Source organism: Poecile atricapillus, chromosome 8 (assembly GCF_030490865.1).
Source record: "Poecile atricapillus isolate bPoeAtr1 chromosome 8, bPoeAtr1.hap1, whole genome shotgun sequence".
In the NCBI taxonomy this organism is placed as follows: Eukaryota; Metazoa; Chordata; class Aves; order Passeriformes; family Paridae; genus Poecile; species Poecile atricapillus.
This window is the reverse complement of record NC_081256.1, coordinates 7,497,944-7,515,286: the sequence shown is the minus strand read 5'-3', so window position 1 is coordinate 7,515,286 and position 17,343 is coordinate 7,497,944. Positions and strand designations below refer to the sequence as shown.

Here is a 17,343-nt window from a genome sequence, read left to right as displayed (position 1 = left end):
GGCGCGCGCCCGGAGGTGACGTTGCGGGGCCGGCGTGAGGCGGAGCGGTGGCGCCGGTCGGGGACGCGGGGTGTGCAGGTAACGGGGAGCTCAGGGGTATGGGCTGCGCAGGTAACGGGGGGCTCGGGGGTACGGGCTGCGCAGGTAACGAGGGGCTCGGGGAGCGCGATGCTTAGGGAGCTCAGTGTCCGAATGACGGAGTGCTGAGGGAATGATGTGCCCCGGGAGCGCGGTGCTCGGGGGTACGGAATGCTCGGGAGATGCTCCGGGAAGCTCGGGGTGCTGAGCGACACGGGATGCTCGGGGAATGGAGTGCCTGGCTTTCGGGGTGCTCCTGCTTGCAGGCGCGGAGCTGTCGCGCTTGTATATTTGATATTACAAAGGGATTTTTTCCATTTTAAGAGAGCGGTCAGAGGTGCAGCCGTGGCCCCGGCCGCCGCCGAGGTGCTGGCGGTGCCTGTTGTGAGGCAGGTGAGCAGTCCCGGGGTGCTAGCGCTGCTTTCCGGGCAGCAGGAAGCGTTCCAGTCAGTCTCCAGACAACCTGGAGCAAATCTCGCCGGAGCTAAGCCTCTGATGTCTGTCCTAATCCTGTCTGGGGGCTGTTGACAATGGCAAAGACCAACACAGGCTCCAATGGTTTTGTGCCTTCTCCAGTAAACAAAAAAAAGTGTAGGAATTTTGATGCTTCTCGCATCAAAAGTGGCAGAAGTTTGAGAGAGTGGATGGGATAAGTTTAGTGGATGCTTCTCTTGGGCTGTGTGGCTTAGCCCTGAGAAGTGCAGCTCTTAAACTAATGAGGGAAAGCAGGAACTGTAGTGCAGGACAAAGGAAATAGCTTCCCACTACTCAAGGGCGGGGATGGATGGGATATTGGGAAGAAATTCCTCCTTGTGAGGGAGGTGAGGCCTTAGCACAGGCTGCTCAGAGAAGCTGTGGCTGCTCCATCCATGGAAGTGTCCAAGGCCAGGTTGGACAGGGCTTGGAGCAACCCGGGATAGTGGAAAGTGTCCCTGCTCGTGGCAGGGGCTGGAATGGGGAGAGCTTTAAAATTCCTTCCAATCCAGACCATTCCTCTTTTCTCTTTGTAGGGCAGGGCGCTTCACCAGGCACAATCTTGTACTGTGCCTCATTTTTGCTAAATAGATGGCGATTGGGTGTAAGTAACACCTCTATGAAAGTAACACGAAAATAAAACCTTTAGCTAGGATCCTGCCTCCTCTCTCATTTCAGCTCTGTGAGAATTTTGCTGCTGGAAAGTGCTGAGACCTTGCTGTGAATTCACTGACAGTTGTTCTTTTAACCTGTAGTTTTACTGCTTCAGAGGTAGGTTGCTCTTAATATACTGATCGCATTCTCAAAGCGAAGCAGAAAAAATAAAGGTAAATACTTTCTTCATTCACTCCAAGATGGAGTGAAGTTGTGATCTTATTGCTCCAAGGAGACATTTGAGCCATGAAAACTTGAATTTTTGTGGTAACTTTATGGATCTGGAAGCGTGGAATTTCAGGAATGGGTTTGATATTACTTCTGGAAAGGGGAGCCCTGTGCATCCCTTTTCCATCCCTTTGCTTGTCTATTTTCTTTGCTCCTCAAATGCAGGTGTAAGTGGTGTGGTGGGCTGGACCCAGTGCCAAACCAGCAATTAGCACCATATGGGAGTTGCATCCATGGAGCTGTGTGTCTGTGCCTGTACATCCAACAGGGAGAGGCAGGCCCGCCCATTAGGCAGTGACAGGGATCCAAATCAGTTAAGCTGCTCCTGAAGGTGTTCCCCAAGGCTACACTTTGCTGGACTGTCCTGGTGTGTGTGGTTTGTCTTTTTGGTGGTTGATGTTTTGTTTTGGATTTTTTTTGGGATGAAGGCTGTGCACTACTCCTTATTTCCAGATGTTCCTAATTTCCTCAGCCTCTTCCTTCTACTCTTTTTGTAGAAAAAAGAAATATTTTTGTTTCCTGAAAAAGTTTCCTTTTCGGGTACTGACCAAACTGCTACCTGTGAAAGGTTAGAAATAGAAAAACTGGGGATTTTTTATAATGCTATCTGTGGTGGTTTTCAGCCATAACTACATGGGAATCATTGCTATAACAGATGTTCTGGTTTAGAGAACAAAACCAGTTTTCACTAAATGTAAAGGTGGGAGTGCTAACAACAAATAAAGAAATCATGGAGAACAGGTGGATGAAGAATAGAAACAGATGTAGGAAAGAAGGAATTATTCTCAGTTGCTCACTTTTGGCCTGAATTGTATTTTAACAGCTGTTTCTCACAGCAGAAGGCTCTCCATCCAAAAAGATAAAAGATGGGACTATTGGCAAAAAATTGTATCAGGTACATGCAGAGAATTTTTTTATTTTTTTTAGTATAAACAGTTTTTTTACCCTCACTAAGACTAGGAGCAATTAACCTGTAAAAAAATTACTTTTGTTTATTGTGTTATTTTAAAGTCTGTGTTAGTAGAGCAGTTCATGCTTAGTGGTAATTAGTGGAGAAGAAGTGCTTCTCCTTGTAATGTGCGAGACTTTTATATAAGCCTTTGTGACGTAGATTAATTGCAATGTTAAAATACGACTTGTGGGACAAATGCTGAGTTTCCAGACCTTGGTGTGGTTTGTTTTTAAATGCTTTTTGTCATGTGGCTCTTGCCCCTGCCCTGAACCTGGTCTGCAGTGTACACATCGCATTGTTTACATCTGCTTTGCTGGAAGCATTTTCCTTTAGTTCCCTTATTAAAATCACTTATGCTGGCTCTAACTGCTGTCCCTGTAGAATTTTTCTTCACAAGTTCTCATGAAGAAGAGAGCTTGCCTGTTATTATTTTTTGTTAGAAATGGCTGCATAACCTTTTATAAGTGACTATATCCAGTATTCCAGGTGAGTCTCAGCAGTGCAGAAGTCAAGTTAAATATTGACTTGTGTAGAACTTTGGTCTTGGGTAATCCCTGCTGAAGCTGCAGCCAGGAGAAAGGTGTTGTGGCAAAGATAATCACTTTAAGCCACCCCCTGCCAAACTGAAGCCAATCTGACTGTGGGGAATGGTCCTAGAGGAGACTCAAAAACACCCAGAGTGTCCCCATGTCCAGGGCTGGGAGTCTGCATGATGTGAGGAGACAACCACATCTGTACCTGGCAGTGGTAACAGCCCCAGTCTGTCTCTGTAGTGAAAAGGCTGGAATTTGGGGTCTCCCTGATGGTGCCATGTCTGGTGGTTTGTTCTAATCTTGCTCTTATTTGTATTTAGCTGTCCCTCGAGCTGGAGGGAATTGTGTGTGCCAGGAGCCCAGCTGGCAGGAGGTCTCTGCTCTGGGACCATGGCTCCTACTACAGAAGGCTCTTTGTCCTTTATAGACACGTGATCCCTAGAAAAAAATAAACATTTCTCATTCTTGCAGAGATTTGCTCTCAGATATGAACTAAGCAATAACTGTTTCAGCACTTTCAGCCTGCTACATCCTTCCTTGTGTTGTGGGCTGTTTTACAAAAGTCTAAAATCTGCTTGCTAAACTTTATTAGAAATAGAATTCCTCTGGGACTGACAAGATAAATTTTGTTCTTGGTGATGTAGCATGTATCGTTCTTGACTGCTTTGCTGTGGAGAGCTCAGCAAGCAACATAGAGCTAGATATTAAAGAAAACTAATTTTTCTCTAGCTAAGAGGCTTTCTAAGAGGTGGGAGACATCTTAGACTTTATTTCCTTGTGGGGAACAGGAATTTCAAACTAATCAGAAAGTTTTAGCAAGAAAAAGAATATCCAGTCATATATGGTGCTTTAGGTAAAATAATTTTGCCATCCTTTAATAGTAAAATATTTTGAGCTGTTTATACCTGGGGGAATAAGTTATTTTATATCTGTGGTAAGTCTGTTTTCTGTCAGAATCTGGTTCTAGGAAGATTTTCCTCCTGTGTTACTGGAAGAAGGTTGGGTCTGTCGTGTGTCAACTTTGTTTACTATAAACTGAGGTTTCGATGGAAGAAACATTTTGTTTTAGACGCAGGATTGGGTTGCTGACTCCTGCTTTTTAACTTTGTATTTTTGAAACCATTTCCTTAAGTGTGATGGGTGTGAACTGAAGAACCTGTTGAGTTCTATGGTTGGCTCGAGTTTTTAGCATTCCTGTCAACTTTCTCCACTTTGTGAATGCAGTGTAGCAGTGTGACTCACTGTCAGGTGTGTGTCACGGATGTGTGGCTGTCTGGTGTGACTGAGGTCAAGGTTTAGGCTGAGCTCCAGATGGTGGCCAGAGGATTACTTTGAGAGCTAATTACAAGGCTTCTTTGTGTAAGTCTGAATAGTTACGTCACAAAGATATTCTTTAATGATTCATCAGGCAATTTAGTGGGGGAAATAGCCCACAAGTTTTTAACTCTCTGATGAGGTGTGTTTTGTCCTTAGCCTGCCTGGCTTGTGTTGAGCTGTACCCCAGCACTTGCAGGCTATTTTAATGGGCATTCACTTCCTGACTCTGCCAATGGGTTCTCTGGCATCTCTGAACTCTGGATGTCTCTTTTTGTCTGCATGTGTAGCCTACATTTCTCCTTGCACCCACCTCCGGAGCAGGCGAGCTGCTGTGGTGTGGGCTGTGAACAAAGGCCTCTGCCTGTGGTTAGTTCAGGCGTGGACTCCCTTGAGTGAGCAAAGGCTATTTCTGGAGTTCCCTCGGGGAGAAAGTGATCAGGAATCCAACCTTGGAGCTGAGCAGAGGGGAGTGCAGCAGTGTCAGCCTTGGTCAGTGAGCTGGGTCAGCTGCTGGTGGTGGTTCTGTCAGAGAGGATCCTGTCTCCTGCAGAAGGGCATTGGCAAGGTCACCCGACAGCAAAGTGCTGAGAAAACATTAATTTTACTCCATTGGTTTGTTACAGTCACCAAGGTACGCCTTGTCTACATTTCAGAGCCTTGTGAGTTTTGGTTGCTCCTATCTTAGCTCAACAGATTTGCCCAACTCATGGATAAAGAACTTTGTCCCCAGCATCCATATCTCTGGATCAGTGTGCCAGCCTTTCTTGTGAGGTTGCATTGTCACTCTCTTAGTTGGTGCCACTGCAGTTGTGACCTTTGGCTTGTGGCAGGGTGGCTCAGTGCAAAGGGGGATGAAATTTCCTTGCAATGTTATCCTTCCCTATGTCTTGGCTACTCAGGTATCCCTCAAAGAGGAGTTTCCCACTGTTGCTGTGTATCCAGTGCTGCTGGTGGCATCAGGTCAGTCTGACACCTGCATGTTGGTGGAGCAAACAGAGTGCTGGGCTCTCATGCTGGTGGTGCCATGGACCTCAGCAGATGGCAGATGGATGGTAGAGTTTTCATAGAATCATTTGTTTTCTACCTGTTTTCCTTGTAACCTGAACACTAAAGTTCACCATGTTGCTTGGCGGCATTGGGACACTGCTTTGGAAATAAGAATGTTTAGCAGTTGCTTTAGCTGTAGGGTTGCTGGAAGGACTCCTGTGTCCCTGGGCACAGGTCAGTGTGTCACATACCTGACACAGAGCACTGTGACCTCCCTGGTTCCCTTATAAACAGAGCTGTCCTTTAATGGGGTATTTACATTCCCCAAGGCACAGTGTCCTGGAGTTTCGGTGTGCTTGTCTGTCTGTACTGGGAGGAAATACTGGTGTTGGTTAACTGATTTAGTGTGTTCTCGTGTGTTCTCCTGCAGCCTGATGGGCAGAACAAGGGTTCTGTCTGTAAGCTACAAGTATTATTTTTGTGTTCAGTCATCCATTGCATGTTCCTGTGGGCAGGAGCTCTCTGGGCAGAGATAATCCAAACTGTTGATGTGCTCTGTGTAGTGCAGTCAATAAGAGGAGCTCAGTGGACTGATGGGCAGTTGACAGAGCACATACCTGTATAGAAGCCTCCTAGTGCTCAGGGCATTAGGGAATGTTTGCACAGTCATTTTTCCCTGTGTCTAGGGCCGGAATGTACCATCTGCAACAGAAAGTCACCATGATATCTCTTAAGAGGTAAAAGGATTTGTATGGGTTTTCCTTTGCTTTGTCAGGGAATAGCTGACCTTGGGGCCAGCCATGAGCTGGCTGCTTTTCTGTGTTTCTGAACATACTGAAGCAGCAAAGATCAGTCCCCAGAATCCATGTGAGATTGAGTTAGGACCCTTTTCAGAACCCAGATTACCTTGAAGTCTCTGCTTTAATTTCCAAAATAATTCAGTTCTCCTTTAAAAGATCTAAACCTAAGCCATGGCTTCCTGGTTCATGGAGTGGGAGGCTATTGTGTACCTGACCTCAAACTGGCTGCTGCTCAAGGTTCTGCAACATGTGATGCCTGGTGTTGCATCAGGTGATGGATGGGGGATTTTGTTGATTCCCTCTTGGCCAAGGCATCCTTGAACCTTCTATTTTGAGACACCCATATGGTTGCAGGACTGAAAGAAACACAAACTTCAGTGTAGCATCCCATGGGCTGGTACTGGGAAGCTGTTGACAATTACAGCAACAGCCCTTGCTTCTCCAGACTGTCACTAGAACCAGGAAAGGTGGTGGTAAAGAACCTGCTCAGCCCCTTTGTGCTCAATGAGCTCAGGGTTTTCTTTGGGGGTCACTTCATACTCCTTCATTTCCCTTCTTCCCCTGTAAGGCATGCTTTTTCCAAGGTTGTGCCCTAAGATTTCATTTCATTTTTGCTGAAACCTTACACCTCCGAGAAGGTGGTGCTAGACCACGCTTGTTTTTCCATAATTAGAGGATTGAATCTTCCAGACATTCTTTGAAGCCACTGAGAGAGCAGGGCTATTGCCAGAATCACCTGGAGGTGCATTAGGGACTCTTGGGGGCTTCTTTATTCTCTGTGTGATGAGAGATATTCCTTGTCCTCCTTTCTCTCGGGCTAACTCAGATTATGCTGATAGCATTAGTGAAGAACAATTCCAAGTCCGATATCACTCTACAGCAAAAACTTGGAGGTTTGTTGAGACACTCAGCAGGCACTGGGACTTTACAGGGTACCCCAGGAATGAAAACGCATTTTGTGGAGCAAAATGTACTAAGAGTGATGTTTGCAGGGGGGACTGGTGCTTGTGTTTGAGAGAGCTGAAAGAAGGATCTCCAAGGCAGAGCTCTACACACACATGCATGTGTGCAGTTACCTGAAGTTCAGGAGAGCTGCTTTTTAAACACTTTTCTTTAATCCCTGTTGTCTGTATGACACTCTGCTCTTTCTTTTGTAATTCTTCCAGCAAGCTGACAAGGACTGTGAATTTGGGATATGTGTAAAACCTCTATACCTGTGAGCTTGCAAAGAGGTGTGGGACTTGTCCTGCAGATATTCCTAAAAAAGGAAACCCTTGGGGATACTTTGCATCTCCAGCAGTGAAGCGTGAAAGTGGAAATGGACAGTAGATGCTGAGCTGTAATTACTGGGAAGCAGGAGTCTTTTCTAGGCTAGTGGGAATGTTCAGAGTGTGACCTGAGTAATCTGAAAGAGTCGAAGGGTTTCACTGCCTTGAGCAACTTTGTGACTCTTTAACAGATGTTTCCAAAAGGACACAACATTGATAACGGGAACTGTGGGATGCGCCACGTTGAAATTTTATCTGCCTAAGTAGCTGCTAGTCCAATTCCATTAATGTTTGCATATTTAATAAACTTCTAATGTGGGATTTTAATGAGTTGGCAGTTATCTCTGAACACCCAGCAGCAGCAGCAGTCTCAAAGTTTAGGTGGCTCTCAAATGGAGATTTCTCTCACTTAGAAGGCATGTGGCCTTTCCTTGGGCAGTCAGCACTTGGCAGGCTCTGGAATACTTTGATTTGGTTTGTATTGATGTACATCAACAGTGAATTTTTAATTTGGATGGAGCCCTAGGGTTAAGTTTTTGGGGGAGGCATCTTTTTAGAAAGCCGGATGTAAGAGAAGTGACCTTGGTTAATCTTGTAACACACCATTTATCTTCTTGGGATGTTTCTTGCTAGTGATCTAGTTATTTTGGCTGCGAAATGGGACTGCCAAGGAAATTGCTTCTAACGTGGCATTTGCTCATTTACACTCCCAGTGCTTTTGCTTTGCCTTTTCAGCCTAATTTTGCAAAGGTATGTCCAACTCCTCATAGTCCCAAGCAGGGCAAGAAGTGCCCTGGTTGTGCTGCACAGTTGGACCCAAGTGTCTCTGGTGAGGAGAAGGAAGGTAATCTGTCATCAAGGGAACTGCAGCAAAATTCAGCAGAACAGTTCAGTGTTTATGCTTTTGAGATAAACTTGAGTGTAGTAAGTACATGTCAGTATGTCAAATGTAGCAGGCGAGGTGAAAAGGGACTTTTGATAACACAGTCCAATTCTCAGTTCTGGCACCTGTATGACTTTAAGTAAGTCCCTTGCACATTCCCAATCTTCAGGATGAATTCTCAGTATGCTGCTGTGGATGGTAGATGTGTAAGCTGTGAGGGTGGCAACAGTAAGGAAATAACTCCTTACAGCCTCCTTTGAGATAAGAGAGCAGTAATTCAGTGACTGGACTATCAGATAGGTTTCAGGCATCCTTTCAGTGGGCCTGGTAGAAAGCAGGAAAAATTTAGTGTTTATCTGAGCTGTATTTTAAATTGAAGTTCTTTTTATATCTCCAGAACACCAGTTTGGGAGGGACGGCAAAGAGAGTTAAGGACAAAAGCTGATGGACCATTACATCTTCCGAAATGAGCCTTTTCACACTTTCCTACTGGAAAATAACATGTCCTGAAGGTGAGTAGGTTTTGTATGTGACAGATGAGCTGCCCGATGTCTTGGGCCTTGACCAAAGGCAGATCCACCCTCATTCCAGCTTGGCCTGACACTGCCTCTTGGCTGGCACAACCCATGGAAACTTGCTTGTGAAAATGTGTATTTTATCACCAGGAGAAATAAGGAGAAATATTTTCCACTAATTAATTTTCATTGATTTAGAAGCCTTTGAAAAAGATGGAGTGCTTAGTGAAAGAGGTGAGCCATTGGGAACACAGATATTTTCTGGTGAGTGGAGAAAATGGTGTAGTTGTTTTATTTGCATGAAAAAGTTAAGCTTGTAAGACGAACTTTGGTTTAGTTTGGCGACTCTATTAAATTACATAAGGCATTTTCAAGTTTTGTTCCAGTTGTACCTCAAATGATATTTTCAGTGTTCAGAAGAGCTGAAGAAGAGTTCTTGCTATCAAAGATGATAAAGTAATTTCCCCAAAGTAAAGAACATAATGCTTGAATGAAATTAAATCAGAATTGTATTTTGTAGAGTTTGTGATATCTTTTATGTTATTTTTGTACTCAGCCCCTTAGGGCTGTAGGCAGTGACCGTACAGTTTTGTTTTAAAATCCTTTAGTAACAGAAATCAAAATGGGAAATGTTACATAAGTCCTGTACTCGACATAGAAATAAAACTGAGACAGTTAAGGTTTAAAATGTCTTAGTTTAGACTTTACTCTCACTTTAATAAATAACATAAAAGGAAGCCATGAGGTATGTAGGCCTAAGTTTGCCTGCTAAGCAGCATTAATTGATTTTTTTTAAAATTAGGCTAATAAATTTGCCTTTCTGATGGCTACTTTGTTAATAATTATTTTTTCTTTTTTTTGGCATGAGCCAACTTGCAGCTCTGAGCTCAAAGACAATAGTGGAGTGTAAATGGTGAAAAATAGGTGGTTGTCAGTAGGCATTCTGCCTGCACAGGAATTGCTTGAAAATGTTCAGCACTGGTGTCATGTGCCTTTTGTACATAAATGTGATTTGTACATAAATTTGTGCATGAATGTGAGGAAAAAATCCCAGTAGAAGTTCAGCCTGGAGTGAACTCTTCATGTGCTCTTATAGATTTGAAGCCATGTGAGTTCCTTGAATGTTTGTATATTTGGTAGCAGGGAGAGCCACTCAGGAATGTAGGACTTGACAGGTACAACAGGATGCAGTGTCAGGGGATTTTACTTGTTGAGGAAGAAAAGTCTTGTAGCTGGAGAGAAAAATGCTGTTCACCTTCATTGGTGCTCTTTGGTGTCTGGTATGATCTGCACAGTTCTGCATAAAAGGATGGAAGCTTGAAAGCCCCAAAGCAAAAGGTGTGACTGAGTTCTAAAAGCTCTCTTTCCTAAGTGCCTGTGTTTTCCAAGTGTCCTCCTCAGATGTTATCTGTGAACCTTTTGCCAAAAACCCCATAAAGCTGAGGAATCTCACTATGAAATACTTTTTCTGGTGTAGTCTGTGTTTTGCTGTTGTGTGGATGTTCTCTGCCTTTTGCTTTCTCGTTTCCCAGTCAGTAAAAATCGTGACTTTACTGTGTGGAGAAAGATTGTGCAACAGAGTGAAGAGAGAGAGTGAAACGAGGATATTTTTGCTGTTCTAAGGCTCCTTTGTTCTCAGAGGTCAGGAGGAGCTGAGCTCCAGTGATTTCATACACTCTCCTATTACCTGTTCTCATGCTGGCCATAAGCCTAAAGGGACAGATCCTCCTCTGGATGAGTCATTAAATAAATATCAGGCTGTGCTGGTATTCCTGCTCTGAGTACTTGTGTGTTGTTTACTTGCTGTTTTCTTAGCTGCTATCACAACCCCAGCAGATTTTGTCAGCACAGGGACTTCTCACGGTGTGCAGCTGGGGAGAGGCACCTGCACTGGAGCTAGGAGCTGTTCCAGCCTTGTTTAAGGAGGGATTTTCAACAGTAGCTGGGAAATGCTTGGAGATATTTCCAGTAAAACTGTTCTGGTTCTTGGCTCTTGATCAGAGGCACCTTGCCAGATGGCCTGTGGGCTGGATTTGGTGCCTGCTCCGGCTGCATCCCTCCTGCAGGACAGGGCATGGGAAGAAAGTGCATCCCGTGGGAGCACTGGAGCACAGAGTGTTCAGAGCTGTCACTGGAGTGACAGTGTTTGTCAGCACTTGTCTCTTGGTCTGTTTCAGCAGTTTGTTCCTGCTGGGCTGCTGCAGGGAGGGCTGGAGCTCTGTGAGCTGTGCTTCTCTAGCAGCTGCTGCAGCCAGAAGTGGCTCAGGAATGATTGTAGAATCCTAAAACCACGAAATGGTTTGTGTTGGAAGGGACCTTAAAGCTCATCTAGGTCCAGCCCTTGTCACTCACTAGATCAGGTTGCTCAGGGCCCCATCCAGACTGGCCTTGAACAATTCCAGGGGTTTGGAAGCCACAACCTCTCTGGGTAACATATGATGAATCTCCTGGCAGAGATTTGCAGCTTCCACAGGGACAGGGTGCTTCAAGTGTTTGTGCTCACTGGGAAGCTCTACTAGCAAGGGATAAGTTATGCTATCCACTGGCCCACCCATGCACCATAAGACTGACTTTTGCAGTGTGCACACGTTCTGATATTGGATAACCACTGGGTTTTGTCTAGAGTCTGGATTTGGGTCTGTTTTTTATGTGGAGATTTGACTGTATCAGGCTTCCATCCTAACTCTAAAACCTTGACTAGGTGTAGAGGTTCCTGGTAGGTTGTTTCCTTGCCTGTCTGCCCCAGTATGTCATCACTAATGGCCTTATGGGATTTGAAAATGCCTTGGTGTTTGTGGATGAAATTCTTGTCTCATTAGGACAAAAATATGCCATCAATTTCACCTGCATCTTGACAAAATATGGACAGCTTGAACCTTGGGCAAATACTAGATGATGCTGCCCAGCCAGAATCAGTTACCATCCTTGTTTTCTCTGGGAGAGGGAATGTTTCCAGTGCTGCATGGCTGAGGCTGTTCTGGGGGAGCAGAACCGTTGGAGGTGAGAGCTGTGAGGCAGAGCTGCATCAGCTTCTGTTTGCATCTTTATTTTCCTGATACTTCCTTCAGGGCTTTGCTTATTCCCTTCTGCCAGGGGAAGCCCTCCCAGCCACCTCCAAAGACACTTGAAGAAGTCCAGCTCATGGTGTGGTTCTCCCTCTTTCCTGTGGATCCCCCGGGTTCCATGTTACAAACTGCAAGCCTGGGAGGTGCTGCTGAGCTGTGGCACAGGCAGTGTGAGCAGCCTGAGACACACCAAGTTTCCTATAGGAAGATCCATAAGGTTCATCCCCACATTGAATTTACAGCCAGTGTTACAGCAGTGGGTTTGACAGCTTGGCTGCTGGGTGTTTGTAGCCTTTCTGGGATGTTTCAGCTGCTGTGTTGGGAGCGCTTTGTTTTGCTTTAACTGGATGTGAAATATCACAACTGTGGCCTGATGGATCCCACTGGTGGCACAGTGTACAATCAACATCAGCCTGGGGTGGGCTGTTCACCCACTGCACTGTAGTTACCTTGCCATGAACAAAGGAATTCCTGGTCTGGGACCTTTCTGTGCAGCCCAGTTTAGTTAGAAAGTATCAAAAAAAATGCTGCACATCTTTCTTTTATTAAGATCTGCTGTTAAGAAAATAATTTTTGCTAAGCAGAGCACTTCAGGCTGACATTTAGCGAAGGGAATAAACTGTAAAAACCTATATTCATGTTGGAGGGAAAAGGAGACATTGTTTCAGATCTGTGGTGGTTTTTCCAGCTGCCCGAGTAAAACAATTCTATTTTCAGTATATGTTTTTCCTACATTTAAATATTGTGTGGATGCATTTAGAAAAATGTTTGATTATGTTCTGGTCATGTGTAACTTTTGGATACTGATTAGTAGATACAGGTGCAGCAATAAAGAAACTGTAAATTTGCTAGGTAGCATTGCAGGTAGTCTGCAGGTCCCCTTATCAAATAAGATTATATTGTTTCTCAAGCACATTGCACTTGTCATCTTGAAGCAGAATTACATTTCTATTAAAATAATGTTTGCTCAGTGCTTCCAGGTAAAGGAGAATTCAGCATTACTGATAAAGACCACAATCCACTTTTATTTAATTCATTTACCACTTGGCTTGGTCTCCATTCTCTGGTGCCTGAGCATTGCATTGTCTGCTGTTTTGGAGTAGCTGTGTTTAGAAAGCTGCTCAGTTTTTTGTGTTCTGATGTCTGTTACCACAATTTTTTTTGCATTGAAACCTAGCTACTGTCTTTGAGGTGATGCATTTTTTTAAATCTCTAATCTCTGCTTTTCTCTTTTTTGGTTTACACAACCATGATAAAAGTTTATGCTGGGGTCAGTTTGATGGTAATACATTCCTTCTCTCCTTCCTTCAAGCCCCAGTGCAAATGAGGAAAGCTAAATTTACTGTCTGTTCTTCATGCCTTTTTGTCCAGTGCAGAAGAAAATTAAACTATTTTGACCTTTCTTTGACACTTGTAGTCAGCAAAGATGAGGGCAAAGGCTTTGTAAAAGTAAATGAAATCAGTATTGTTTTCTTCTAAAATTGTTATTAATGCGCTATAATGTGCTCCACTTAAAGTCCCAGCCTATGAAGGCAGGTGCAGGCAATCCCAGCTGCTATTTCATCCACCTTCAAGGGTTTGTCCATCTTTGAAGTGCCCTGTGGCAGAGGTTTGAGTGGGTACCACACACCTCTGGTGAGCTCTGTCCTGCCTTTCTCCTGGCATTGCTGGTACTGCCGGAGCATCACCTGGGTGGAGCCTGAGCAGGGCTGGCTGAAATCAGGGGCCCTACCACTGGTACACGGCATGGAGCAATTAACTGGATGGTTTCACAGAATCCCAGAATGGTTTGGGTTGGAAGGGACTTTAAAAATCATCTCATCCTACCCCCTGCCATGGGCTGGGACACTTTCAATTATCCCAGGTTACTCCAAGCCTTGTCCAGCCTGGCCTTGGGCACTTCCAGGGGTCCAGGGTCAGCCACAGCTTCTCTGGGCAACCTGTGCCAGGGCCTGCTACCCTCACAGGGAAGGATTCTTCCTAACACCCTATCTAAATCTCTTGTCTTTTAGTTTGAAACCATTTCCCCTTGTCCTTGCATTCTCCATTACAGCTGTAATTTAGGAGGAAAAAGACTGTGCATAGTTTGCCACCCAAAACCTGATTGTGTGCTGCTACTTTGTATTTTTTTGTTGTACTTGAAAAATGGAGCTGCGCGCTCTTAAATGGTTGTGCTCTGTCCTGAGAGGGAAGGTAAGAAGGGGAAAACTTAATTACTTGACAGAAAGTTGCAGCAGTAGCAGAGGATGTTGTGTCTCAATGCAGGTAATTTTCAGGTCTAACAGATCTCCTGCTTACACTTTGCATTCCTGCTTCTCTGCTGTGTATTTCCTAGACAGCTGTGCTAGCACTGGCTGCCTTATCTCAAGGGTGATTACACTGGTATCTTTATTTGCTCTGCCCTGTGCTGACACCAGCCCTCAGCCAGCCCTCTCTGTTTCCAGCCTTAGGATGGGCAGAGTGGCGGCTGCAGAATGAGCTGGTGCTCAGTGCCTTGCTCATGGATGGGAGAATTTTGTTCACTGAGAAACTGAATAGTGTAAGTTGGTGGTGAACTCAAACTGTGGTTGCTTGTCTCAGTTACAGGAAATGGAAACCAGCCCTGATTTTTTCCTGATAGAAGAGTAGTTTCCAAACAGGTTGTGGCTCCAAGTAAAGGCTTTTCTGGGTACACTCCTCTAGAAAGTCATAATACATTTATGTAGTGTGCTGTCTCTTGCAGTTAAAGTGATTGGCAGTTTTTGGGAATCTGAAAAATGCAAGGGATTTGCTTTATCATGGTACAGTACAGAAAATTTCCCTTTGCCGTTTCCCCACCAGAAATGGCACAGCTCTGTAACAGAGTAAAGTATAGGTCACTGCTCTGAAAAGAGCTTATCCCTTCAGAGATGCACATGGTGTTGCTCGAATACTGCTGCTGCCATCAGCCAAAACAAATTTGTAGTTATGTTGCTGTGAAAAATGGGGTTGTGCAGAAACAAATTTGCATCCCTTAAAGAAATTAATGGTGCCATGGTGTTGGTATTGGACAATAGGTGATACAAAGTAAAGGTCAGAGTTTGAGATGAGTGCACCTAAAAATTCCTTTCCTTTGGCTTAGGTGGATGAATGTGATAGTTTAGATTAAAACAGACCAAGGGAGCTGTTGTGTAGCCAGTGTTTGAAAGCCAGGCCTTTCAGCTCCATGCCTAAACTAGTGGATGCAATTATGCATTTCATTAGTCTGTAATATTTATTGAAGTTTCTGTTCTTTAGTGTGATAAATACTTTTGTATATTGCTTAAAAGGATGGGCAAAAAATCCATCTTGTATAAGGAGTAACTCTGTTTTAAGATTGGATAGAAATTTAGCTTACTGTGAGCTCTTGGAATGAATGCTGTTAAATCAGCTTTTCTGAATTTTCTTAACACTGAAGGATTTTTATACAGAAAGTTCTCATATATGTATGTATGTATATATATATGGCTAGAGACATGTCCAGTAAAAATGGGCAATTTGATTAAACCAGGAATTTAAGGAAGCGTTAGAATGGTTGCCTGGGGCTTCAGTATGATTTTGCAGTGCTCTGGATGGTTAATGCAGAATAGACTAACTGCTAGGACAGAGAAGCCCAGAATAATTTTCCTTGTCCCAGTTAAGTCAAGAACTATTAGAGCAGTGGAAATTAGGTTTCAACAAGAGGGGAAGAAAGGGTGAGGGACATGTCAGCTCTCAGTCTTGGTGGTGAGAGGGGATAGTACCAGAATTTGGAATGGAAGAAGGATGAGTAGCAGTTACTAGTGAAAACAGACTAATGTTGTGTGTAAGTGAATTAGAAGTGTTTTTCATTCTTTCTGGTGCTTTTAAAAAAAAAAAAAAATCAATCCCAAACTGAATATTTGCAGTAAGACATGGATGCTAAAGGAATATGGGATTTTCTTTGACATGCATGTTCGTCAGGAAAGGCTTTTTCTTGGCTTTCAAACCTGGTGTTTGAGCCATTTTGAATCATTTCTCTCCAGTCAAGTCTCACGAAATTGTGCCACACTGGCCATGCTGGAGTTTGACCCTCATCCCATGGCTTTGCTTCCCTGGTACTGGAAGCAGGGAGGGCACAGCAGCTCAGAGGCTCCAGTAAACCACTTTCACTGTCTAGCTTATACTTAAATGTTTGGAGGGGTGGCATCAAGTACTTTTTAGTACCTTTCCCACATTTTCCTAAGGTATATTTCTCTCCTGTCATGTCTCGAGGTGTTGGATTGTGACACTGCAGTAGAAGTAACATTTCTGAGCAGCATATTGAAGTACCAGGACCTTGACAGGGATTGTGTGAGAGGAATCTTTAACCTTCTCCCTGCAGCACCCTGTGGCTGTTCACTGGGAATTACTCAGGAAGCAGAATTTCTAGTCTCTTTTGGAAGTGCAAGTGTAAGAAGACAACTGGGAAGAATGAGAAGGTGTTGTGGTGTTAGACAACAGTCCCACATGCAGCTGTGAAGGCTGCAACCAGGAACCATGATGTTTTCTGGCTGATAGCCTTCTAGTCCAAGGTGACCATCAATAAGCGACCTGTGAGAAGAAATGGGCTCCTTCCTAAAGGAGATGTTCTGCTCTGCTCTTCTTTGCAAGGAGCTGACTCAGCATTGTGCTTGAGGATTGATCTTCAGGACTAATTTCTGATAGTGCTTTATCTTTATTCTCCTGTCAGCAGACTTCATAACCCTCCACAGCTCATTCCATTATTCCCTTGGCCAAGGGAGTGTTGGATGCAAAAGTCCTGAGCAGTTAATTTGATTGTTCTGCCCTGCCCTTTGCCTGTCTTTGGGGTGACCACAAGAACACGCATCAGTGTGTTCAAGCTTCCAAGAGATACTGCAGGGCCTAGAGAACATACTTCTACCCATTCTGAGCTGATGTGTCTGGAGCAAGAGAAACTGTTCTCACACTTGGGTAAAAATACAATCCCTTCTCTCACTCTCCCTGGTCATTATTTTGCAACATCAGGGTTAGTTTCTGCAGTTTTCAGGTTAAAATACTTATGTTCCTGTGTAGTTGAGATTCATTATCTGTGCAATACATTTGCTTTTAAACTACTGAGAGCAACGACCCTGTGTCTGCAGGTCCTCCCTCCCCATGGAGTGGGAAGGAAGAACTTTGATCAACCTGTTTGTTACAGAGGAGAGTAAAGGCAAACCCAGAGGGGAGGGCAGAAGGGACCATTAAGTGTTATTTTCTTCTCTGCAAGATCCTCTCATGTGCTAGAGGAAATTGTTCTACTTGTCATCTCAGATGATTATATTCACAAAATTCAACCCCGAAATATCATCCCTGTATTAGACACTGACCATCTACAGTTAGAATCTTATTTTGTGCTTTTATTTTGATTACCTTTGTTACCTCGGGCACTTGGCAGGAGCAAAAAGCCTCATCATTCTGATTGCTTCAGTTTCCCAAGATGTCCTTTGAGAGAAAATGTTTCCTGAGCTTTGTTGCAACCTCTTAAGTAGAATTTGGTCTTTCTGTGAATCATGTGAGATCAAGTGATTGCCTGGAGCAAGAGAGGGTACTGAAGCTCCAATAGCAAAGACCTTGATATCAAAGGCCACCTGC

The 17,343-nt window shown here is 44.2% G+C and overlaps 1 protein-coding gene across 6 annotated transcripts in view; it reads left to right on the top strand.

The window, feature by feature from the left end:
* MAP3K13 (mitogen-activated protein kinase kinase kinase 13) overlaps positions 1-17,343 on the top strand; it is a 72,478-nt gene continuing 55,135 nt past the window's right edge. For 3 of the 6 annotated variants that reach the window (XM_058843809.1, XM_058843813.1, XM_058843814.1), the window contains exons 1-2: positions 1-78; positions 8,572-8,686. The gene's annotated coding sequence lies outside the window, so the exon portion shown is untranslated. Of the gene's footprint in view, positions 79-1,104; positions 1,157-8,571; positions 8,687-14,216; positions 14,294-17,343 lie in introns of those variants that run through there. The other 3 variants (XM_058843810.1, XM_058843811.1, XM_058843812.1) reach the window with 3 other exon arrangements.